At 37.9% G+C, this 23,303-nt stretch overlaps 1 long non-coding RNA gene across 1 annotated transcript in view; it reads left to right on the top strand.

The window, feature by feature from the left end:
• Positions 1-23,303, top strand: part of LOC123328094 — a 418,849-nt gene that overhangs the window by 115,415 nt on the left and 280,131 nt on the right. The window lies entirely within an intron of this gene.

Here is a 23,303-nt window from a genome sequence, read left to right as displayed (position 1 = left end):
GGTATGGACCCAACAGAAGCAGAAGATATTAAGAAGTGGCAAAAATACAAAGAAGTACTATACAAAAAAAGATCTGTATGACCCAGATAACCATGATGGTGTGATCACTTACCTAGAGCCAGACATCCTGGAATGTGAAGTCAAGTGGGCCTTAGGAAGCATCACTACAAACAAAGCTAGCAGAGGTGATGGAATTCCAGTTGAGCTATTTCAAATACAAAAACATGATGCTGTGAAAGAGCCGCAGGACTGGGAAAGGTCAGTTATTCCAATTCCAAAGAAAGGCAATCAAAGACTACTTAAACTGCTGAACAATTGCACTCATCTCACTTGCTAGTAAATTCAGTTCAGTCGCTCACCATGTCCAACTGCATACAAATTTCTCAAGAGGCAGATCAGGTGGTCTGGTATTCACATCTCTTTCAGAATTTTCCACAGCTTATTGTGATCCACACAGTCAAAGGCTTTGGCATAGTCAATAAAGCAGAAATATACCTTTTTCTGGAACTCTCTTGCTTTTTCCATGATCCAGCGGATGTTGGCAATTTGATCTCTTGTTCCTCTGCCTTTTCTAAAATCAGCTTGAACATCTGGAAGTTCATGGGTCACGTATTTCTGAAGCCTGCCTTGGAGAATTTTGAGCATTACTTTACTAGCGTGTGAGATGAGTGCAATTGTGTGGTAGTTTGAGCATTCTTTGGCATTGCCTTTCTTTGGGATTGGAATGAAAACTGACCTTTTCCAGTCCTGTGGCCACTGCTGAGTTTTCCAAATTTGCTGGCATATTGAGTGTAGCACTTTCACAGCATCATCTTTCAGGATTTGGAATAGCTCAACTGGAATTCTATCACCTCCACTAGCTTTGTTCGTGATGATGCTTTCTAAGGCCCACTTGACTTCACATTCCAGGATGTCTGGCTCTAGGTGAGTGATCATACCATCATGATTATCTGGGTCATGAAGATCTTTTTTGTACAGTTCTTCCGTGTATTCTTGCCATCTCTTCTTAATATCTTCTGCTTCTGTTATGTCCATACCATTTCTGTCCTTTATCGAGCCCATCTTTTCATGAAATGTTCCTTTGGTATCTCTGATTTTTCTTGAAGAGATCCCTAGTCTTTCCCATTCTGTTGTTTTCCTCTATTTCTTTGCATTGATCGCTGAAGAAGGCTTTCTTATCTCTTCTTGCTATTCTTTGGAACTCTGCATTCAGATGCTTATATCTTTCCTTTTCTCCTTTGCTTTTCACTTTTCTTCTTTTCATAGCTATTTGTAAGGCCTCCCCAGACAGCCATTTTGATTTTTTGCATTTCTTTTCCATGGGGATGGTTTTGATCCCTGTCTCCTGCACAATGTCATGAACCTCATTCCATAGTTGATCAGGCACTCTATCTATCAGATCTAGGCTCTTAAATCTATTTCTCACTTCCACTGTATAATCATAAGGGATTTGATTTAGGTCATACCTGAATGGTCTAGTGGTTTTCCCTACTTTCTTCAATTTAAGTCTGAATGTGACAATAAGGAGTTCATGGTGTGAGCCACAGTCAGCTCCTGGTCTTGTTTTTGCTGACTGTATAGAGCTTCTCCATCTTTGGCTGCAAAGAATATAATCAATCTGATTTTGATGTTGACCATCTGGTGATGTCCATGTATAAAGTCTTCTCTTGTGTTGTTGGAAGAGGGTGTTTGTTATGACCAGTGCATTTTCTTGGCAAAACTCTATTAGTCTTTGCCCTGCTTCATTCCATATTCCAAGGCCAAATTTGCCTGTTATTCCAGGTGTTTCTTGACTTCCTACTTTTGCATTCCAGTCCCCTATAATGAAAAGGACATCTTTTTTGGGTGTTAGTTCTAAAAGGTCTTGTAGGTCTTCATAGAACCATTCAACTTCAGCTTCTTCAGTGTTACTGGTTGGGGCATAGACTTGGATTACTGTGATATTGAATGGTTTGCCTTGGAAACAAACAGAGATCATTCTGTCGTTTTTGAGATTGCATCCAAGTACTGCATTTCAGACTCTTTTGTTGACCATGATGGCAACCCATTTCTTCTGAGGGATTCCTGCCTGCAGTAGTAGATATAATGGTCATCTGAGTTAAATTCACCCATTCCAGTCCATTTCAGTTCGCTGATTCCTAGAATGTTGACATTCACTCTTGCCATCTCTTGTTTGACCACTTCCAATTTGCCTTGATTCATGGACCTGACATTCCAGGTTCCTATGCAATATTGCTCTTTACAGCATCGGACCTTGCTTCTATCACCAGTCACATCCACAGCTGGGTATTGATTTTGCTTTGGCTCCATCCCTTCATTCTTTCTGGAGTTATTTCTCCACTGATCTCCAGCAGCATATTGGGCACTTACTGACCTGGGGTGTTTCTCTTTCAGTATCCTATCATTTTGCCTTTTCATACTGTTAATGGGGTTCTCAAGGCAAGAATACTGAACATGCTGTCATGACCAACCTAGACAGCGTATTAAAAAGCAGAGACATTACTTTGCCAACAAAGGTCCATCTAGTCAAGGCTATGGTTTTTTCAGTAGTCATGTATGATGTGAGAGTTGGACTGTAAAGAAAGCTGAGTGCCAAAGAATTTATGCTTTTGAACTGTGGTGTTGGAGAAGACTCTTGAGAGTCTCTTGGACTGCAAGTAGAGCCAACCAGTCCATCCTAAAGAAATCAGTCCTAAATATTCATTGGAAGGACTGATGCTAAAGCTGAAACTCCAATACTTTGGCCACCTGATGGGAAGATCCACCTGACGGGAAGAGCCACCTGACTCATTTGAAAAGATCCTGATGCTGGGAAAGATTTAAGGTGGGAGTAAAAGGGGACAATAGAGGATGAGATGGTTGAATGGCATCACTGACTCAATGGATTTGAGTTTGAGTAAATTCCGGGAGTTGGTGATGGACAGGGAGGCCTGGTGTGCTGCAGTCCATGGGTCACAAAGAGTCGGAAATGACTGAGTGACTGAAGTGAACTGAACTGAACTCTTTGGAAGAAAAGCTATGACAAACCTAGACAGCATATTAAAAAGCAGAGACATCACTTTGTCAACAAAGGTTCATATAGTCAAAGCTATAGTTTTTCCAGTAGTCATGTATGGATGTTAGAGTTGGACCATAAAGAAGGCCAAGCACCATAGAATTGATGCTTTCAAACCATGGTGCTGGTGAAGACTCTGGAGAATGCAAGGAGTTAAAACCAGCCAAACCTAAAGGAAATCAACCCTGAATATTTATTGCAAAGACTGAAGCTGAAGCTCTGATTCTTTGGTCACCTGATGCTAAGAGCTGACCCATTTGAAAAGACCCTGATGCTCAGAAAGATTGAAGGCAGGAGGAAAAGAGGGCAACAAAGGTTGATGTGAGTTTGAGGAAACTCTGGGTGACGTGCTGCAGTCCATGATGTCTCAAAGAGTTGAACATAACTGAGTGACAGAAGAACAACAACAAAACAGAAAGAGACATTCTGAGGGGTACTTGGATGGATAAGTCAAATAACTTTTAAAATTTGTTCAAATTTGGATAATTAACCACAAGATATTTTTAAATGTAAACACAGTGAAAGTGGCACTTTTAGAGAGTCTAACTGGATAAAACTGCACAAAATTCACCAAAATATATGAAAATGGAAAATAAGAATTTTAATGTGAGTATCATAATAGTCTACATATTAATTCCAGACATGACCTTCATGATGGGTGTTAACCAAAAAAATGTAAAGGAGTGCCACTGAATCCAAATCCATGATATTGACTGAATTCCTTCTAGATATTGCCTGATACCTGAGCTAATCACAAATATTTCTCCTTTATGTATATATCAACATGAATTATCTAATTTTTTATTTGTTGAAAGTGTAAATGATATATATAGTGCATGAAAGTATTAATATCATATTTAGTCATAGTATGCCTTACATTATAAAAACATAAAATCATTGCTAATTTTTTTTGAATAAATATTAGCTTTTTTAAATTAAGAAAAAGACAAGCACACTAACTGAGATATATGCTGCCTAATTAGTTAACTCATGCTTTCATCATGGAAGAGGCTGAGCTTGCCTTGCCCTTGTCATGCTATGGTGACTACATTTTCCCATTCATGTTATTACACCTGCTGTTGCTGTTGCTGCTAAGTCGCTTCAGTCGTGTCCGACTCTGTGCGACCCCATAGACGGCAGCCCACCAGGCTCCCCCTCCATCCCTGGGATTCTCCAGGCAAGAATACTGGAGTGGCTTGCCATTTCCTTCTCCAATGCATGAAAATGAAAAGTGAAAGTGAAGTCGCTCAGTCGTGTCCGACTCTTAGCAACCCCATAGACTGCAGCCTACCAGGCTCCTCTATCCATGGGATTTTCCAGGCAAGAGTACTGGAGTGGGGTGCCATCGCCTTCTCCATATTACACCTGAGGAAGCATCAAAAAGATTCCCAGTGAATTCTCCAAGTTTCAAATATACATTTCTCTGTGTTTACTATGTAGCCACAACCCTACCTCCTCATAATCATAAGAATCCATTACTCCCACCAGTATTATAATTCCTTTCTTGCCTGTTGATCTGAAAGAGTAACTCAAGACTTTCAAAGCCTCAGGTTCATACTTGTGTTCTCTGATGATAATGTTGCTCTGCTAGCAACCAGAACCCCTAACCAGCAGAGTTCAGTTTGTAGGGTAGCAGACCACAATCTCAAGTGATTCACTAAGAACAATTAAGAAGCCAATCTTTATTCTATCCTTTAGATGCCAGACCTTGCCTTCTATATATAGAGAACATACCACCATGTATTGCCTGAATGAATATATAACATCCTAGAGGATAGCATCAACAAGGGTGGTCCTCAAGTTGATTCTTATTTGAACATCAGTCTTTAGCCCTGATATTTCCTAGCACTTTGATATGTGGCAGAAAGAGTAGATCATTTAGACCATATGTCTATCATTGCATGCACGTTGCTATAAAATGGCTACTTTGGTCTTAGACTGAATAATGTGAAATTCCATATCAGTGTATTAGTCATACTAAGCCCTTGGATAACAGTGACTGCAGAAACACTTGGAGTAGAGAAGAAAATTCATATTGAGAGCGAGGTGTCAGTTCCAATAAGGAAAATTTCTGCCCTTGCTAGAATGGAAGGGATCTATGTAAACACCTTTCCTCCAAATGGCCAGTTATTCTCATTCAGGGCTCACTGCTGATGAAATGTTCAATATAGCAGGAGCTGGATCAGCATTGATGAGAGAAAACACATGCATTTGGCTGCAAGTATAGTCTCCCTCTCTACAAATATGGCCACTTCATTCATGAATCCATTTCACAAGCATTCACCATATTGTCTATTCACCATATCGTCAATGTCCTTCTGCACTGGATCTTTCCTACTAGGTCCATCTACATGCTTCTACTCAAGAATCTCTTTTCTGTGATCTTTATTTTTGCTTCTTTTGGTCCTGATTGAGCAGACATCTGTAGTAGCCAGTAGCCCACCTATATCTTTATATCAGGCATTATCTGTTCTCTGTGACTCTTGCCTGAGTTTTTTCGCATGGGAATCATGGGAACTCCATTACCTCTGCTGCAATGGTCCCTCTTAACTGAATTACCCCATAATTTAACTTATGGAAGAGGGATCATTATGACAGAGGTAATGAAGCTCTGTAATGGCACCCCACTCCAGTACTCTTGCCTGGAAAATCCCATGGACGGAGGAGCCTGGAAGGCTGAAGTCCATGGGGTCGCTGAGGGTCGGACATGACTGAGCGACTTCACTTTCACTTTTCACTTTCATGCATTGGAGAAGGAAATGGCAACCCACTCCAGTGTTCTTGCCTGGAGAATCCCAGGGATGGGGGAGCCTGGTGAGCTGCCGTCCATTGGGTCTCACAGGGTCGGACACAACTGAAGCGACTTAGCAGCAGCAGCAATGAAGCTCTGACCCAAATGTTCATGTAATTTTTGGGGTCCTCTGTATGTGCTAGGAGGTTATTCTGACAATATTATTTTTATCATACAATGGATTATGGATGCTCATTCCCAAAATGATGACTTGGTGAATTTGCTAAATGCCAAAGAAATGGCAGCCCACTCCAGTACTCTTGCCTGAAAAATCCCATGGACAGAGAAGCCTGGTAGGCTACAATCTATGGGGTCGCGAAGAGTCAGACACGACTGAGTGAATTCACTTTCACTTTATTTCATAGAGTGACCTTAGTCACATGGTCACTTGAAATCTAATAGTCAGGCTTTCATTCTCACTTAGTGCTCAGTAGCATGCCACAAAGTGGTTTTCAAATAGTAAGTAGAAACCAAAATTCCTGGCATTTTTCTAGAACTTAGGCCTGTGTTGTGACTATCCATTTGGGTTTTACTAGAGACCACACATATATTGGCAAGTTATGACCAACCTAGATAGCATATTATAAAGCAGAGATATTACTTTGCCAACAAAGGTCCATCTAGTCAAGGCTATGGTTTTTCCAGTGGTCAGGTATGGATGTGAGAGTTGGACTGTGAAGAAAGCTGAGCACCTAAGAATTGATGCTTTTGAACTGTGGTTTTGGAGAAGACTCTTGAGAGTCCCTTGGACTGCAAAGGAAACCAGTCCTGGGTGTTCATTGTAAGGACTGATGCTGAGGCTGAAACTCCAGTACTTTGGCCACCTCATGCAAAGAGTTGACTCATTGGAAAAGACCCTGATGCTGGGAGGGATTGGGGCAGGAGGAGAAGGGGATGACAGAGGATGAGATGGCTGGATGGCATCACCGACTTGATACACATGAGTTTGGGTGAACTCTGGGAGTTGGTGATGGACAGGGAGGCCTAGCATGCTGCAATTCATGAGGTCGCAAGGAGTCGGACATAACTGAGTGACTGAACTGACTGACTGACACATATATTCCTTATTAAACATAATTATTTCTTGTAATATTGAATGCAACCTTACACCACAGCTTAGACCTAATTGTCTAATTGTCTCAAAATTGTGAAATTTTGTTATTTTAAAAATTTTCATTGGCGTATAGTTGATTTACAATGTTGTATTTTTTTCTCCTGTACAATAAAGAGAGTCAGTTATACATATACATATATCCATGCTTTTTTAGATTCTTTTCCCATGTAGATCATTACAGAGTGTTGAGTAGAGTTCCTTTTGATATACAGTTGGTTCTTATAAGTTATCTGTCTTATATATGGTAGTGTGTGCTAAGTCCTTTCAGTCATGTCTGACTCCCTGTGACCCCATCAGGCTCCTCTGTCCGTGGGACTCTCCAGGCAAGAACACTGGGGTGGGTTTCCATGCCCTCCTCCAGATATATGGTAGTATATATATATCAGTCCCAATCTCCCAGTTTACCCCTCCTTCCCCTTTCCCCCCAGTAACCATAATTTTGTTTTCTATATCTGTGACTATATTTCTGTCCTATAAATAAGTTCATTTGTATCATTTTTTTTTAGGTTCGCCATATAAGTGATATTTGTCTTTGTCTGACTTCACTTACTGTGATAACCTCTAGGTCAATCCATGTTGCTGTGAATGGTATTATTTTATTCTTTTTTATGGCTAATTAGTATTCCATTATGTCATCTCATGTCTATCCATTCACTTATCAGTGGTCATTTAGGTTGTCCAAGATTTAGCTGTTGCAAATAGTATACTATGAAGGGGTGCATATATATTTTTGATTTAGAGTTTTCTCTGGATATATGGTCAGGAGTGGGATTACTGGATTATATGGTATTATAGTTCTATTTTTAGTTAAGGAAGCTCCATATTATTCTCCATAATGTTTGTACCAATTTATTTTCCCACCAAAAGTATAGGAGGGTCCCCTTTTGTCTACACCCTCTTCAACATATATTTTTTGTAGAATTTTTGATGAGGGCCGTTCTGAGTAGTGTAAGGTATTTAAAATGTGAAGTTTCCAGTTCACCTGATAAATGATGGAAACAATATCCCCAAGTACAATATATGCTTTTCAAAAGTCATACTTTCAAAAGGTTTACATACTGCTATGTTTTTTAATGGTCAATAGTGCAGGACACAATAATTTGACCTCAACATTAACTGGAATGTTTTTCACAAGAATTTCCTGAACATTTCAAGTAAGAGCCATTATTATAAAGAGAATCAAGTGGAAGTCTCCAAAAATGTCCTTGTAGCCAAGATATTAAATCAGATGCTAGATAAATATTGCAAAAACTATTTTCCAAGGGGCCATCATTGTCTCTATAGTTTAAGGGATTATAATACAATTATCAGTACCAATTATCATGCCAGGAAATTATATTCTTAAATCCTAGGTAAATAATCTTATTGATGTTTAATATTAATCATTTTTCCATTTATGGTTTTATATCAGAAAACATACAGCCAATATACAAACAAGAAAAAAGTTGGCAGAAAGAAACATAAAGAAGCATTCATGCTGCAAATGTATTATGTAATTCATCACAATATTTTGTATGATATAAAAATATCCAAATAGGGATTAAAGTTAAAGAAAATATTCATCATGTAGAGAAAATTTTAAAAGTAAGATATATAATTACATGTGTGTGTTTTAGTCACTCAGTCGTGTCCAGCTCTTTGTGACCCCATGGATTGAAGCCTGCCAGGCTCCTCTGTCCATGGAATTCTCCAGGCAAGAATACTGGAGTGGGTTGCCATTTCCATCTCCAGGGGATCTTCCTGACCCAGGAATCAAACCTGTGTCTCCTTCATTGCAGGCAGATTCTTTACCACTGAGCCACCAGAGAATAGTCCAATATGAAATTTCGAAAATTCATATATAGAGAATAATATCTCAATGGACAAGTGTCAAAATATGAATGCAGCTATTTTTTAGGTTTTTCAGATTATATTTTATGTTTAGAACTGGTTTTTATCTATTCGTCATAAATATTTCTAGAAAAATTAAGATAAATTATTAAAATATAAACTGCAATCTCTTACATAAGTATAATGCGTTAATGCTTTAAAGAGTCAGGCTGAAAATATTTTTTGCAAAATATGCCACATGCAAAAATTGTCCAATGTGCATCTTAAATGAGTTTGTATTTAATAGGATGTATTAGTACATAATTGAATAGAACAGCTATAAAACCATTTTAAAAATACCCTTTATATTTTTTTGGTATTAAAAATACCAAAAATTTCCTATCCTAATTAAATATTTCCTTATCTTAATTAAAAAAAGAATTCAACATTTGGTTTCAATGCAACTTGATATATATCCAGTTATCCATTCATTAATTTTCTTTATGCTTACTAATTTCTATATATCTTTTGTATATTATTAGATGAGAAATTTTAACTATTATTAGATAACCTCAGATGACTTGCCTTAAGAAATACAACTCCATCAGAAGAAAGTATAGAAAGTGTTGTACTATTTATTAAAAAAATTTTTAAAGCTGTTAATAAAAATTCAATAGAGCACCAAGTTTATCAGTGATTGAATAAAATGCTCAGAACTGTAAGATAATGTTCTCATTATCTCTAGAAGGGTTTCGTGTAGGATATCATTAGATTATCCAATCTGCAAAGAAGACAGTCCAGCTTCCAGCACTCTTCTAGTAATGTAGAGAAGCAATTATTCCCAAATGCTAATGAGGGTTAGACTTTACTGCTTTCAATATGCTTATAGAAGGAGTTTACTCTCTTGACTATACTCTCAGTTATATTAGGTATGTGACAGTAATTTGAAAAGACAAAGTGAATATCTTATTAAATTTAACATAGTGCTGTAACTGTTAAATTGGTTTTATAAAGTGGCCAGATGTCAAGCTTTTCTTAAAGTGATAGGCAAGTAACTGAAATGATAATAAAAATGAAAGGAAGAAAAATCATGTGTGATAAAAGGAGTCAGATTGGCTATGAAAATTCAAGGTCATATGTGCTACTATATGTGAAAGATGCAGCCACATTCAATGAAGACCATAGCAAGATAAATAAAAGTTTAGGTACAACAACTTAAAAGAGGCTGGATTCAGCAGGCTTCAATAGGTTCAAGATATAGCAAAGGTTGCCAGAAATTTAGCTGGATGGTTGAAGAATATTTTCCTGGGTCACACTGAATATTAAAAGGACAATACAAATAATAAGGAGGTGGTAGGATCCTGAGGTAAAGGAAATTGTCTCCATTGACCCAGGAAATTTCCTCTGAGAGTTAGGGACAGTTTATGACCAACCTAGATAGCATATTAAAAAGTAGAGACATTACTTTGCCAACAAAGGTCCATCTAGTCAAGGCTATGGTTTTTCCAGTGGTCATGTATGGATGTGAGAGTTGGACTATGAAGAAAGCTGAGCCTCGAAGAATTGATGCTTTTGAACTGTGGTGTTGGAGAAGATTCTGGAGAGTCCCTTGGACTGCAAGGAGGTCCATCCAGTCCATCCTAAAGGAGATCAGTCCTGGGTGTTCATTGGAAGGACATGCTGAAGCTGAAATTCCAATACTTTGGCCACCTCATGCAAAGAGTTGACTCATTGGAAAAGACCCTGATGCTAGGAGGGATTAGGGGCAGGAGGAGAAGGGGGCGACAGAGGATGAGATGGCTGGATGGCATCACTGACTAGATGCACGTGAGTTTGAGTGAACTCTGGGAGTTGCTGATAGACAAGGAGGCCTGGCGTGTTGCAGTTTATGGGGTCACATAGAGTCAGACCCGACTGAGCGACTGAACTGAACTGAACTGAACTGAAAGACTGTTTACTCCTGGAAAAATGCTAAAATGTGTTTATTTTAGCATGGGACTCTGAGATGAAACTTTCTCTGAAGGTAGTAGAGAAGGCCAAGGCCTAGGCAAAACTTGGACCTTGGTAGTATGAAAGAAGACAGAAAGAGATTACAAATGTTAATTAGCTTAACCAAACTTATAATTTTATTCCAAGAAGAGTGCAGACCTTTCTCTCTGTCCTGCTCTCTCTCTGTCCTTACTTTTTCTACTACCTGCTGTGTCCTTAGTCACTCAGTTGTGTCCCACTCTTTGTGACTCTTTGGACTATAGCCCACCAGCCTCCTCTGTCCATGGGATTTTTCAGGCAAAAATACTGGAGTGGGTTGCCATTTCCTCCTCTCGAGACTCTTTCTGACCCAGGGATCAAATCCATGTCTCCTCTGTCTCCTGCATTGCAAGAGGATTCTTTAACCATAAGGTGACATTCTCTATGCATCAGGGAAGCCATAAAACCTTTGAATAGAAGACAGATAGATTGTCATGACTCAGAGATAGCTATTTTAGCCATCTTATATTCTTTTCCCCATCAATTTACATTGTTTAGAGTTTTAGATCATAGGTTGGCAAACTTTTTCTGTAAAGCATTAGGTGATAAATATTTTAGATTTAACAGGCCAATACTGTTAAAATGATTTAACTCTTTTATGTGACATAAAAGCAGCCATAACAGTACATAAATGAGTGGGCATGACTGTTTTCTAATAAAATGTTCTTTACAGAAATAGGTTACAAGATATAGCACAGGAATCATAGTTTGAAGTCTTTAATTTAGAACATGGGGACTATCATTATGTATGGATTAAACTGTCATAATAAACAGATCCCCAACTACAGTAACTTATGTAAGATATGCATCTAGTTATCTTCAATATAAATTTTCAGAGTTAAGCAGTTTGGGGCTAATCAACAGCCCATACCATCCTAAAATCTGAGTCAATCACAGCCTTCTTTCCCCTTAGATATGGATTTGGCTGTTTCTGGTCCAGTGATTTATAAATCAATTATTTTGGTGCCTTTTACCTGATATATGATCATAGAGAAGAAACAAGATATCTACCAAAACAAACAGAGAAACAAAGCATAAGTAAAAACAAAGAAACAAAATCCAAATAAAACAAAACAAAAATCTCCCCTTTTAAAAAAGAGAAGGTCTTAAAATAGTTGCCTTTGACTGGTACATACACAGAAGAACAATGTGAGGAAGTTTTTATTTATTGTCCTTGGTAATCCTAGACTTTCCATCTGGATAAATCTTCATTTTCTTTATTTCATGTATCACATGTGAATTGGACATTATACTCTATGACCTCCTTCGCCATATTGTATATCTCACACTTCCATGGATTTGGGGCCTAAGGTTATTTTAGAAATGGAACCATCAGGTTTTACATGCTAAATTTTCTGGTATGACTGGCAGTACAATTCTTTTGCAAATTCAGAAATGTTCCAGTCTATTTGGTTTCAATTTTTCCTTTGTGAATGTAAACAGCGTAGCTCAAGATTTATTTCAACATAGGTTTTAAGCCAACATTTCCACCATCTCTGTCTTCAGTGTCAGCACTATTAAGCCCCCAGTTAAAGACAATGCTGTGTGGCTACATAAGTCTGAGTAAGTTCAGTGTTCAGAGTATCTGTGAACTTATATATGCGAATTGGGAAAATTGCCCTCAGAAAAAGTGAATGTGTTCTGCTGTGGTTCTTTCCTCATTTTAGGAGTAGGAGATGGGAATCGGACTTGCCTTCTGAATTCAGATACAAAAGCTATGCTTAGACCAGCTAATTAGTTAAAAATCTGATCACTTAATATAAATAGAAGTTAAAACTGTGTTAGTAATAATCCAGGGCTAGAAATGCCAAGAGTAGAAATACAGTCAAAAAACTAGTTCGTTATATTTGCTTACAATGTTTATAGCACCAACAATAATCTACTTCTTTTCCAAGTGGGCTTTTTATATGTAAAACTCTGAATTTTCAACAAGTCTTCTGAAAGCACTGTATGAGCCAGGAGTTTGTGCAAAATGTAAGTAATTCAATCCTTTGCTTTAAAATGATAGTAGGATTTGTATCTACCTGTCTCTAATAGTCTCTAAAAATTTATTGAAGCCGCAAACTATATAGACAAACACAACATGAAGGAAAACTATACTCAAGTTGTGTCCATATAAATATTAATATCTATCAAAATCACATCTTCCTGATCATACTAGTATTTACAACTAATTCTCTTGAGCATTTTCTACATGTTGTTTTCTGTAGTAAATAGAAGATAATTTAGGAGAGAGACTAAGTTCAAGCTCATATAGCTAGAAAGGGGCAGAGCTGAGATTTAAATTTTTAATATTTGAGATATGAAAACTTTCAGTTGATTCCATCAGGGAAGTGACAACCAGAAAGCATGATAGTTCTCATCTTATAAGAATTTATGAAGATTAGCTATTTTTTCATTCAGATTTGATGATTACAAGTTTATTAGTATAGCTGATCCGGGTTGCAAAGGTTTTTTCTCACCAAATTCAGTTTTGAAGTTTCTCTGGGTATCTCCAATTTTAGTTAATAATAAAAAGCTCCTACTAAGTATTTTCCTGTTTTCCCTCTCATGATCTTTACATTTAAATGGTGTATATGAGATCCTGTGTTGACTAAAAAGGTAGTCAACAGTGTCACTTCTCTATATTCTGAGTTCTATTTCTCCATCAAAGACCAGTGATTTACATTATATTCAGCCAAAGAATATGCTTTAAAAACATCAAGCAATGAGTGTGGTGGTGAGCATGACCTGTAAATACACAGAGGTCAGACTGTGACATTAACATGAGAATGAAACCAAGTACTCTTCTGAAATTTATCAAGTGTATTCAAGAGTAAGTCAATAGGTGAGCTCTCCAATAGGCAAGACTGATATTCCAAGATAGGTCACAGGCCAGTTGCCAGGAAAATTGGAGATGAATGTAGGTACCTAGAAAAGTAAAAGAAGTTATCTACCTCAGGTTTTTAAGATTTTTGTAAAAAATGAATTTTTACAATGTACCAATAAATGATCTGTATCTCATTCATATTATCCCTTTTCTCTGGATTTTTCAACTTAGAGGAAGAATTTTGAAACAGCTGTGAGAAATTGGGAAATTGAAAGTATATTCTATAGCTTAAGGCTGGGTCCTGGTAGCTCAGATGGTAAAGAAACTGCCCACAATGCAGGAAGTCTGGGTTTGATCCCTAGAGCAGGAATGGCTACCCATTCCAGTATTCTTACCTGCAAAATTCCATGGACAGAGGAGCCTGGCGTGCTTTAGTCCATGCAGTTGCAAAGAGCTGGACTTGACTGAGTGACTAACAGAAAGTGAGAGAGTGAATTCCATCCAAAATGCACCTCCAGCTGAGTGAAGGGAAAGACTGACTCTTTTCTTGTATTCTGGAGGAGTCTTATCTCTTGAGGGTATATATTTGCTTTATTTTTCAAATAACTGTCTCCAATTACTTTTTGATGAATTTTCCTTTCTTACTGGGAAGGGATCAAGATATTTTGACTCCATTTCAGAATTTCTGTCACCTGGTGGTAATAGAACAGCCTCGTTTCAGTAGTTATTTGGTTATTTTCATGTAAAGATTTTCATATAAATATTCAGTGGTTTTCATTTTTAAGAATTTATTCTCAACTCAATTAGAAGTCTTTTCTGTCCCTCTACCTGAGGGCAGGTTGTTTCTCTGCTGTAGCTTTCTGAGTTGAGTTCTCTGGCTTTCAGACACTTCTCCCTCTCTCTTTTCTATGCATGGGCCCCAGCGAAGGGCTCAAGGATCAGAGAGAGGGGTTAGACCAAAACCAAGGCCTACTGTCATGCCAGTAAGGGCCTCACTATGATTCAGTCTGTCTGTTCTTACTGATCATTAGCCATCTGCTTGTGTGGTGGTCTTCACATGGTTATGTCTTTGGAATATGTCACCAAGTTGGGTGTGCCTTTACTTAACTCAATAGTTGCCTAGCGGCCCACAGCTCCTTCTCCTCTGCTTAGCCCACTATTCTTAGTGTGAAGTTATGGGTGCAGATGAAGATTTTGTTCACTCAACCTTGAGCTTCCGATACAAGGTGAATCAGATCAGATCAGTCACTCAGTCGTGTCTGACTCTTTGCGACCCCATGAATCGCAGCACGCCAGGCCTCCCTGTCCATCACCAACTCCCGGAGTTCACTCAGACTCATGTCCATCGAGTCAGTGATGCCATCCAGCCATCTCATCCTCTGTCGTCCCCTTCTCCTCCTGCCCCCAATCCCTCCCAGCATCAAGGTCTTTTCCAGTGAATCAACTCTTCGCATGAGGTGGCCAAAGTACTGGAGTTTCAGCTTTAGCATCATTCCTTCCAAAGAAATCCCAGGGCTCATCTCCTTCAGAATGGACTGGTTTGATCTCCTTGCAGTCCAAGGGACTCTCAAGAGTCTTCTCCAACACCACAGTTCAAAAGCATCAATTCTTCGGTGCTCAGCCTTCTTCACAGTCCAACTCTCACATCCATACATGACCACAGGAAAAACCATAGCCTTGACTAGACGAACCTTTGTTGGCAAAGTAATGTCTCTGCTTTTGAATATGCTATCTAGGTTGGTCATAACTTTCCTTCCAAGGAGTAAGTGTCTTTTAATGTCATGGCTGCAGTCACCATCTGTAGTGATTTTGGAGCCCAGAAAAATAAAGTCTGACACTGTTTCCACTGTTTCCCCATCTATTTCCCATGAAGTGGTGGGACCGGATGCCATGATCTTCATTTTCTGAATGTTGAGCTTTAAGTCAACTTTTTCACTCTCCACTTTCACTTTCATCAAGAGGCTTTTTAGTTCCTCTTCACTTTCTGCCATAAGGGTGGTGTCATCTGCATATCTGAAGTTATTGATATTTCTCCCGGCAATCTTGATTTCATTTTCTCCCCAGGCACACAAAAACCACTTCCCCTTCTAACACTCTGGCACAGACTGCTTCAGAATTTACTAGACCAAGGTGGACACTACTCTTTAATTCAAATATATGCTGTGATTTTCCCCATAGTAGAGAAGAATTAATAAGTATCAAAGCCATAATGCTACCTCTCAGAATATTCCCAGAAACAATTGCTATCCCCTCTGCTCTTATTCTGGAGAAGACAATGGCAGCCCACTCCAGTACTCTTGCCTGGAAAATCCCATGGACGGAGGAGCCTGGTGGTCTGCCGTTTATGGGGTCACACAGAGTCGGACACGACTGAGCGACTTCACTTTCACTTTTCACTTTCATGCATTGGAGAAGGAAATGGCAATCCACTCCAGTGTTCTTGCCTGGAGAATCCCAGGGATGGGGGAGCCTGGTAGGCTGCTGTCTATGGGGTCGCACAGAGTCAGACATGACTGAAGCGACTTGGCAGCAGCAGCTGCTCTTATTTGGATGCCAGAGGGGTCTGAGTAAGCATCAAGCTGGAGAATAAGGTGCCAATATCACTTTTTGCAAGTACCCTTAGTCTTTGCAAATGATTTTGGGAGTTACTTGCCTTTAAGCCTCTCAAACATGGACCTTGCACTCCCTAGGAGGCTGAAAACTTTCTCAGCCATCTACTTGTGCTAGCTGGAAGGCAGAGGCAGAAGCAAGGAGCTGAGTTATTAATGCTCTCAATTAACTTTGAGGAAAATTTACTGATCTCACCTACTTCCTGGTGTTTTCACCTTAGACTGTTGGGTACTTAGCAATTTTGTCCTCAGCTTTGGTCTATGGTATCAGTTCAAGAACAACAGGAAAAATTCCATTTGCTATTTTTTAAGATCTTATTAGCTAATTTGAGATAGAATCTTCATATGATTTACTCATTCTACTAGTTATTCTAGATGGTCAGAATAAATAGATGTTTATTTGCTCCTTCTAATACCACAAAAGAAAAATCCTTTTGTTCTACAGAGCATGTAGAGCTCATTTTGATTAGGAGGGAGTACAGACCTCTGCTCTTCAAATGTAAGTAAAGGTAGAGGAGGAGAGTAGTACCAATTACTTTAATGAGTACAAAAGGAAAGTGCCATTCTGTTGATAGTTGAGAGAGACTTTATTTTTAAAACCAAGTCATCAAATGTCAGCACTGGAAAGGATTTTAGAGGTCACATAGGTCAAGTCTGATTTTATACTGAAAAAAAAAAAAAAGCAAGGTCCAGAGTGAAGGGAGGATGTGCTGAAGCTTCCTCAGCTATTTTGAAAAAATAACAAGTCAGATTGTCTGACAACAGATGATTTACACAGAATTTATTAAGTTGTTTTGTCAAAAAGTTGGGACAGAGAGAGATAAGTCCATGCACATTTTACTGGAATAACACACTCATAGTTATGATAAGAAAAATATCACGCATTTGTTGACATCAGCATTGAATACCATTCGGTTAGAAGAGTGCAACTGCCAGTCTGTTACCTACCTGGCCTTTCAGGTTTACTGATGCAGCCTCACTAAGTCATTTGAAAGTGTGTATCATGTGTATTTCAGATTTAAAATATTATGAGATCTTCATTTACTGAGTATGCTTGCCCAGTGGGACTCATCCTCACTAAGTCACAATAGTCAAAGATACCAAAAGACTGGCAGTGAGAGAAAGCAGTTGCCTAACTGGAAATACTACCCAACATCAGAAAAGCTGCAAATGACATAGATCAGGGGAAAGGAGAATGTAAGGTCTTTGTAAAACGAAGGCATGTGCTAATTTTTCTTTAAGTGTGAATTTGAAATCATCCTTTTAAACACTTTGGCATAACTTAGATTTGCTTTCTTTTCTTATCCTTCTCATTTTTCCCATAAGGAATAAACCTCACTCAGAGTTAGTACCAATGTATATGTAAGCTCTTGGAAATAATAATTTAGTCATATGCCATGTCAGGAAAAATGGCTGACTTTGAGATGGAATCTTTTATATTGGTTGGAGCCTGCTTCAAATAAAAACTGTGTGTTAATGAGCTGACATTTCCATCACCCTGAAGAGATTCTATAATTAGCTATCTAAAAACAGTGGTGCAGTTATGCAATTGTAGTTATTTTTAATTGCTTTATTCCTAATGAGGAAGCTTTTTGGATTAACTCACTACGTTTGTAGTGGGTAAAGAAAACATCTTGATAAAAATAGTGTTCTCAAATATTTGTCTCTATCCCCAAATAAGTAAAAGAACATTTTTTTCCTTCTTTTTATCTTGTGAACCAAAGGTAGTCTGCAATCTTCACTTGGCTATTTATTAAATTTGCTATTTATTAGCAAAGCAAGTGGGGAGCACTGCTCAGTGGTTTGGCAATGACCTCATATGGCTTATAGGACTTCCCTAGTGGCTTAGAAGGTAAAGAGTCTGCCTGCAATGAGGGAGACTTGGGTTTGATCCCTGGTTTGGGAAGATCCCCTGGAGAAGGAAATGGCAACCCACTCCAGTACTCTTGCCTGGAAAATTCCATGGATGGAGGAACCTGGCAGGCTACAGTCCATGGGGTCACAAAGGGTCTGACACGACTGAGTGACTTCACTTTCATGCTTTCCTAAGGGCTTCCCAGGTGGCTCAGTGGTAAAGCATACATTTGCCAATGCAGGAGACGTGAGTTCAATCCCTGAGTTGAAAAGATCCTGCTGGAGAAGGAAATGGCAACCCACTCCAGTATTCTTGCCTGGGAAATCCCATAGAGGAGCCTAGTGGGCTATAGTCCATGGGATAGCAAAAGAGTCAGATATGATTTAGTGACTTGTTCATTGTTGTCGTCCAGTTGCCCAGTCGTGTGGGTGACCCTATGGACTGCAGAATGCCAGCCTCTCTGTCCGTCACCATCTCCTGTAGTTTGCTCTAGTTCATGTTCATTGCATTGGTGATGCCATCAAGCCATCTCATCCTCTGATGCCCTCTTCTCCTTCTGCCGTCAATTTTTCCCAGCATCAGAGACTTTTCTAGTGAGCTGTCTGAGGCAAGAATACTGGAGTGGATTGACATTTCCTACTCCAAGGGATCTTCCTGACCCACAAATTGAACCCACATCTCTTGTATATTCTGTACTGGCAGGCAGATTCTTTACATCTGTACAACGTGGGAAGCCATAACTGGGTAGAAGACAAAAAACTCTCAGGGCTGAGTGGTAGCATCACAAAGAGCAACATAATTTGCCAGATGCACTCTTGTGGTAGAAAAAATGTTTTGTTGTCCTTTCCAATTTCTAAGGATTTGCCACCCAAGTCATGACTGCCCTGGTGTTATTATATGTATCAAGTTTAAAACTGCATGTGAAGGAGGATTTAGTGACTAAACAACATTCCTTCCCATGATGACTGTTTTCAGACGGTAAAGTGTCTGTCCGCAATGCAGGAGACCAGGGTTCGATCCCTCGGTTGGGAAGATCCTCTGGAGAAGGAAATGGCAGCCCACTCCAGTATTCTTGCCTGGAAAATCCCATGGACGGCGGAGCCCGGTAGGCTACTGTCCATGGGGTCGCAAAGAGTCAGACATGACTGAGCGACTTCACTCACTCACTCACTCACTCACAAAATCAATCCAATACTGATTAAACCATAATAAATTTGTTCAGGATCCTATAAAAAATGATTTACATTTGCCAAACTATTTTCTTAAACTTTGGAAAAATTTATACAAGAAAACAACCTAACAAATCATTTACTTTAGTTTCTTTATTTTATAAGTTGGGAAACTGTAGCAAAGGGAGACTTAGAGACATGCCCAAGCAACCCAGCAATTGGACAACTGCTAATAAACTCCAGAAGTTCCATTTCCCATTGCCATAGTTTTTCCCATGACATATCATATTTGAGCATCCAGATATTATGAAACATGGTAAGCTGAAGGTGTTATAGTTAAATAAATGTGATGTAGATAGGATTGCAAGAGGTGAAAGCACCTCTTTTACTAATTTTTAAAAACATTTAGGGAATTCTCTAGTGTTCCCCTGGTTAAGACTCGGCTTTCACCATCAAGGGCCCAGGTTCAATCCTTGATGGGGGAACTAAGATCCTACAAGCTGTGTGGCATGGTCAAAAAGAAAAAAATTAAAAGGTTAAAAATATATAAAGATAAAAAGACTAAGCCCTTTCTCATTTTAAATACAGAAACACTTTAATTTCAACTGTTTCTTAAGCAAAACTAAAATATTTTTAAAACATGCTTTTCATCATTGTGACATGCATAAGTAGAGAGTAAACTCTAATAATTACTATAAATATGTTGATATAAATTCCTTCTTATAGGACAACTGGATAAACTGGAAAAGCAAAAATAAAAAAGATTATTCAATAAGTGCTTATATTTATATCAAAAACTTCAATCCCTCATGTATCAGTTTCACATACTGAAATTAACTACAAATTCAGACATATAAAGAAAGGGATGTGCTCTACGAAATCAGAAATAGGACCTTGTTTATTTTTAATACCTATCAAATTGACAAATGGAATTACCTTCCATTCATAGGATCACTCTGGAATAAAAGTGAATAAACCAAACACAAAATAAATCTGTTGCATTAATGAACTAAAATTTTCAACAAATCTGTGGAAAACACCATGTTAATGGGAGCTAGGTAGCAGACAAAATGAAGGAGAAATGACTCTAGGCTAGATTGTGGTACAAAATGACTGCAGAGGCACTGGGAACGAGTTTGCCAGACAGAAGGATTTAGCATACAAATATGCACACACAAATAATTACATACACACACACACATTTTAAAAAATATCATTCATCTAAGCTTGTAACACAATTCATTATTTCTATATTTCATGTTTTTATTTTTTGCGCCTCTGGTCTCTTTTTTGATGAATCTACCTAGAATCTAAAAATTTAGAAGGAAGCAAATATTTTATTCAGAAAAAAAATCATTCATTTTCTAAATACTTGCATATCTATAAACGCTTTTTTGTTTGTTCACACATGAACTACACTGAGGCTTCCTTACCAGCCCAGACTTTCTAAATACTAGAGGTTATACCATTTTCTTCCAATGTTTGAATGTTATACATCAGTCTTCAATCAGCCTGTTTTCTGGGTAAGATATTTTGTTGGTACTTCTGAATGTTCATTTTTCTTTTATTATTGAATAATATTTAGATTATTCTTAGATTATCCTTTGGTTTTGAAAGTTAAGTATGTGTATACACATAGATCTCTTTTGATAAAATTTACTTGTAACATTATGTGCCAGTTTCAGACATAATTTTTTTATGTGGAAGGAAATTTTTGTCCTATTGTGTATTAAATCATTTCATTTGTCTGATTCTCTCTTCCTGAGACACCATATATTCTAGGTTTTAAAATATACTATTTGTCTTCATAAAGTACCTCTTTTCCTATAAATTCCACTTTTTTAGATTTTTTTCTCTTTTCTGAAAGTATTTGTGAAGTTTATTCTCTGCTTACATATTTTATTTTTTGCTCTATCAAGTAGTTTACTTTTTCATAAGGTAGAGTACATTAATCTTGACATCTTACACTCATAATATTTTTTATTATTTGATAAAATACTGCTTTTTGTATCTTATTCAGAACAGAGGTTATGGTTTTTCACTATCATTCTTCCTTAGACCACCTGGTATCAGTACAAAAGAGAGGCCAAGGAAAACTTGTTCTTCAAAAAGTCGCTGAAAATTATCTGATAAAAAATAAGATACATTCTTATAAATAGACCCACCATTTAACATCCCTCATAAAGAGGTAAGAAGTTGAGTATAAGGGGAGAAAGAGGACATAGTAAGAGATGAAAAAGTGGTAGATATAAAGTTCTAGCTCTGTTTGGTGTAGCAATCCCCATGATAGTCATCTTCCATATAAAGAAATAAACATTTCTTTCCTTAATCTTGCAGTTTTCTTTCCCAGCATAGAGATTTCATATAAATCATGGTAAGAAATTGGGAGATGTCCTATGTACTTATTCTCATGTTATCATCTTATCTAGAATTTGCTTCTTTTAAGAAAAGTGAGGGTCTTCCTTGGTGGTCTAGTGGTTAAGAATCCATCTTCCAATTCAGGGGACATGGGTTCAATCCCCAGTTGGGGAACTAAGATCCCATATGCCTTGGGGCAACTAAGACCTGGGGAGGTAAAAAATAAATACATACTTTAAAAAAAAAGGAAAAATGATGAACTGTTTTTGTTTTTTGGTTGGGTGGAGGGTAGTCACATAAATGGGAAAGGATACCCATCAGGTATTCTTGCCTGGAGAATTCCATGGACGGAGGAGCCTGGTGGGCTATAGTCCATGGGGTTGCAAAGAGTCAGACACAATTGAGCAACTAACACTTCTACTTTTTCACATAAAAACTACGCTAGCAGTTCAAGTTTAGGTGTCTCAAAATAATGTACTGCAACTTACATGAGTGCAGCAGAGTTTGTGTTCATCTCTCTTTATATATGGGCTATTTATTATTTTGACTGTGTGAATACAATGAGCCTCTGCTTCTGTGATGGTGGGCTGCTTATGAGGTAACTCATTTGTAAATACAGCAAGCAATTGTTAGAACAGTGGCAAAGTCACATCGGCCTTTCTTGCCAGTCAAATCTATAAATATCTCTGGCATTCTGGAGAATGAGACTCCTGAACATATCACTGTGGAATGTTGACAGAAAATCCAGATTGCTACTCAAACTGTATGGAATACAAATGAAGGATATTCTATCTGGTTGTGCTGGAAAGGAAAAAAGCATGTAGTATAACAAATATCAATGAATGAAAAGACTGAAAATATAAAACAATTTGAACTAGTTTAATGCTGACTCAGATTGTAGTAACACAAAATGCAATGAGACAAGCATGTTTAATTAGCAAATTAATGTCGTGGATTTGAGACTGGAGGCAACACACATACTATTTGAGAATTATTGGATTCCATTGGTGGGGTGGCCTGGCAATTCATATTCATATGGACATATGAATTTATATTCTCAATATTTACTACTGTCACTGCTTGTTTTCTGTTTAATTTCTATTAAAGATGCATGTGGATGAAATGAATGCTATTCCATTTGTAGAGATGTACTAAAAATGTGCTCATTCCAATATATATCAATAATTTGTTTATATACAAAAATGCAATTGTATAGCTTTGAGAGTTTTCAGTATTTCTAGCTTTCTGAAGGTATTGCTTTATTCAGTGTTCAATGATTATGTTTCAATAACTGTATTAGGGTTCTCTAAAGAAACAGAACCAATAGGCTATATGTAGATATATAGAGATTTGTTATGAGGGACTGGTTTACCTGATTATGGAGGCGTAAAGTCCCAAGATCTGTTATCTGAAATCTGGAGGCCCAGGAAAGTGGTGGTATACTTGAAGTGTAAATTCAAAGACCTGAGAATTATAAGCACCATTATCCAAGAGTAGGAAAAGACGAATGTTCTAGCTAAAGCAGAAAGAGCATATTTGTCCTTCCTATGCCTTTTGTTCTATTCAAGGCTTGGATGGTACCCACCCTTATAGGTGAGGGTGAACTTTACACAGTCTACCAATTCAAATGCTAATCTTTTAAAAAAACACATCCAGAAATATATATAGATATAGATATTTTTACCAGCTATCTGAGCATCCATTAG

The sequence above is a fragment of the Bubalus bubalis genome, chromosome 11, assembly GCF_019923935.1.
Source record: "Bubalus bubalis isolate 160015118507 breed Murrah chromosome 11, NDDB_SH_1, whole genome shotgun sequence".
NCBI lineage: Eukaryota > Metazoa > Chordata > Mammalia > Artiodactyla > Bovidae > Bubalus > Bubalus bubalis.
This window is presented reverse-complemented; position numbering and strand designations above follow the sequence as displayed.